Raw genomic sequence first — 3,631 nt, 5'->3', positions numbered from 1 at the left:
AGTCCAGTTATGAATGAAGGCTGGGCTATCTCTTTGCCAAACACAGATGATAAATAAATGCTAAGTCATAGTTATGAATCGCAGTGGTTGTAGCAGTGAAATGGAACTGAGAGTGGAGAACCTGCTGGGAAGTGCAGCCCTGGTCATAAATGCAGTCTCCTCTCTCACTTGTGAGTTTCCCACCAAACCTGACACAATGCTTGGCTTATAGTTGGTACAATAAATGTTCTATGAAAGACATGTTTTCCTTCTTTTCCAGCTTGTACATCATTTCGAGTATCCAATGTTTTGTCTTTTAAAAATATATATATATACATATATATATATATATACATACATATATATATATATACATATATATGTATATATATTTAGTTATAGGTGGACACAATACCTTTATTTTATTTTTATGTGGTGCTGAGGATCAAACCCAACACCTCATGCATGCTAGGCAAGCACTGTACTACTAAGCTGCAATTCCAATCCCCCAGCGTTTTATCTTAATTTATTTCTTCTCAGTGTTGTGTGTCTCACTGGGTTGTCAGCAAATGTAGTTGGATTCTAAAATTTTCATATTTCACTTTTACATTATGGAGAATGATGAATGGACTTTGATCATATTTTATTGTCTTTTGTCTTTAAATTATTTCTTCAAAAGAAGGGAAGGAAGAAAAATAGGAAGGAAGGAGGGAAGAGAAAAACATGGTCTGAAACTTAATTTTTTTAAAGAAGTTAGAAACTTAGAAAACTGTCAACTTACCATGAAACATATTGTTTCCTTGAGACATGCTCAAAAGTTCAGAGTTTCATTTTCTATATTAAGTATGTTCCTCTTATAAGCAGTGATGTATGACATTGTACTCTAAGACTGTCACTGGTTCTCAAGTTCAAATGGTGTGCCTGGGAAGAAAATAATCTGAAGCTAACTTACTTGAAAGAAAGGGTCAGAAATGTGGGAAAAGAGCTTTCATCTAGTACCATTAAAAAAAGCAACTCAAATATAACCCTTCCTTTGCATGTCCTCCAATATTGAACTATTTCCAAGTGTTCTCCTGTCCCATTTCTATATTATCACCTGCAATAATTGTAACTGAAATAATAATTAATTACTTCAGTTGGTGCCAAAGAATATATAGAAGAAATGATGGCTATAAATCATTGGAAACAGACTACAACTTCTTAGGGACAATGGTTATCTGAAGCCAAGCATGATAAGAATTAAGAAACATTGCTAGAGAGAATTTTCATAGGCACAGAAAATGTAAAGAGGAGGAGTATAGTGTTTTTGTAAAGTATTAGAAATGGATAAAGTAGAATAAATTTGAATTACAGGGTCACGGGACTAGTATATGTTGGGTATTATTTGGTAGAATGTTAAGTAGAGGAGAAAGAATCAACCTTCTGAAAAAGTTGGTAATAATGCACCCATATAATGTTTACTGTGCTGGGCTTGGTTCACGTTCTTTATGTGTCAGTTAACTTTTGCAACATAACAAACTACCCCTAAAACTTAGTGGCTTAAAACAACATTTCTTATTTTTTATGATTCTGTCTGTTGGTTGAGTGGTTTGGGGCAGTGTTTCTCCTCTGAACAGGTTTGGCTGATTTCTGAGGGGCTTTGGATTGCATTTGCAGCTGATAGCTCACTTGTGGCTGAGGGTCTAGGATGGCGTCTCTCATATGTCTGGCCCTTGCCTAATTGCCAGCTGGTGCTTGTAGGATGACTGAGCACATGCCACTGATCATTCAGAAAACGAATCCATACTTTTTCACCTGTTGGCTTTGTTCCAAAAGCAGCAAGAAAACAATTCAATGTACTTTCCTTTGCAGACTTTTTCCTGTGTCTTGTTTGCTAGTGTTTTCTGAAAAGAAGATCCCATGTCAGCATTTGATATATAAGAATTCTATTGCCAAAATGCTGTGAGGGAAAATTGGGTATATAGCCAGAGGAAGCTGGAGAGGCCGATGATGATATAGGTCTGATCCCTAGGAAAAAAAGAGGGAAGGGAGGGTAGGAAGTACCTCAGACTGCAGCATAGTTCTAAGAAAGCTTTGGCCAGGTCAATGGGAAGTCCTTGAGACTAAGTCACCCTGAACAGTTATTAATATGTTCCAGCTAAAATTGGGACTACTGTTTGATTAAGCTTATAGTAGTCAACAGTCCCTTTGTGGAAAGACTAGGGGAATATCACAACTTGCCCCAGTAGGTAGCAGTGTCCTTTCTTTCAGCAATGTACCTTTGACATCAATAGGCATTTGATCTGAAAATTGACTCAGATATGGGAACAGAGCAAGAAATCATGACTTTTTACTGTGGTGACCACCTTCAGGCTGCTGCTTTCCCATTTATCCTTATTTTTCATTGTATATATTAAGCAGTATGTTTGTTGGTTGCCCATTATTCTGTCTCCAGAGATGCCCTGTGGTGACTACCATTTTTGCAGTTCCCTATGCATTAAGCCCTGTTGAGTGCCTCTCTGATTTTGCCAGTCATTACAGCAATTGCAGCCTCTTGCTACTTGAAATTTAACCTTGCAAGTGTTTCCATTGATATTACTGCCCCAGCTCTGTGACTACCCCTGGGCTGCATAGGAGAGCTGCCACTAAACTTTTTGGTGATGCTGATCCCCTCTGTGCATTCTGTGAGTGTGTGTGTGTGTGTGTGTGTGTGTGTGCGCGCGCGCGCGCTGGGGATTGAACCCAGAACCTTGTGCATGTGAGACAAGCACTCTACCAACTGAGCTGATATCCCCAGCCCTCACCTATGCATTCTTGATGGCCTTATTGAATGGTGTATCCTATGGGCTCTCCCTTGAAAAATAATATTTTGTTTTTTTGACTTGACAAAATATATCCATTTCAGCATGCTTGCTTCTTCTATATTTCTTATTCTTTTATTAATCATCTACAGTTGGGCATTTTTGCTTTACTCAACATTGACCATCACTTTTCTAGGCCTCTAGTAGGATTCTAGAAGCAAAGTTATCTCTCCGAGATCCTTTCTAGGGTATTAAATCTTATGTTCAAAAATGGGTTCCCAAATCAATGAATCTTGTTTATTTAGCCTTACTTCCCTACCCCCTTGATCAAGTGTCCCCCAAATCCAAACTCAGGTTATATTTCATGATTCCTGCCAGTAGCTGCTAGCTAATTTTTAAATCTCTTCTGGTATATGTTCTCTTTCCTCCCTTATTAGGCCTAGTTCTTACCCAGCTGAGTAATAATACTGAGTTTAACCCTAATTATTATTCTGGCCGTCAGGAGAGGAGAAAGGAAAAGGAGAAGGTCCTAAGAAGAGGAGGTATCTGGTCCCTTGGAAGCTGGGTGGGGGTTGGGGGTTGCAGCAGGAAGAAATTCTAGTTTTTGCTAGGCAAGAGAGAGTTACCTCTTTAAGCTGTGAGAGGTCTTAGGGTTTTGAGTGGGTGGGTAGTATGTCTACAGAACTAGCATCCTATGGGACATCTGTCCAAATATACTCTGACATTTCAGGGTCTTAGGTTTTCCCAACTAGAGTCCTGACTTTAGTTTTTTTGTTTATTTATTTGTTTTATTTTTGCAGTACTGGGGATTGAACCCAGTGCCTCATGCATGCCAAGCATGCACTCTGCCCCTGAGACACATCCCAGCCCAA

General features: G+C 38.9%; 1 protein-coding gene across 2 annotated transcripts in view; it reads left to right on the top strand.

The window, feature by feature from the left end:
- The window catches only part of Wdr70 (WD repeat domain 70), a 307,105-nt gene that overhangs the window by 238,720 nt on the left and 64,754 nt on the right, over nucleotides 1-3,631 (top strand). The gene's annotated exons all lie outside the window — the stretch shown is intronic.

The sequence above is a fragment of the Marmota monax genome, unplaced genomic scaffold (genome assembly GCF_021218885.2).
Source record: "Marmota monax isolate L192 unplaced genomic scaffold, Marmota_monax_Labrador192_F-V1.1 WCK01_AAM20220418_F8-fsc00077, whole genome shotgun sequence".
Classification (NCBI taxonomy): Eukaryota; Metazoa; Chordata; class Mammalia; order Rodentia; family Sciuridae; genus Marmota; species Marmota monax.
This window is presented reverse-complemented; position numbering and strand designations above follow the sequence as displayed.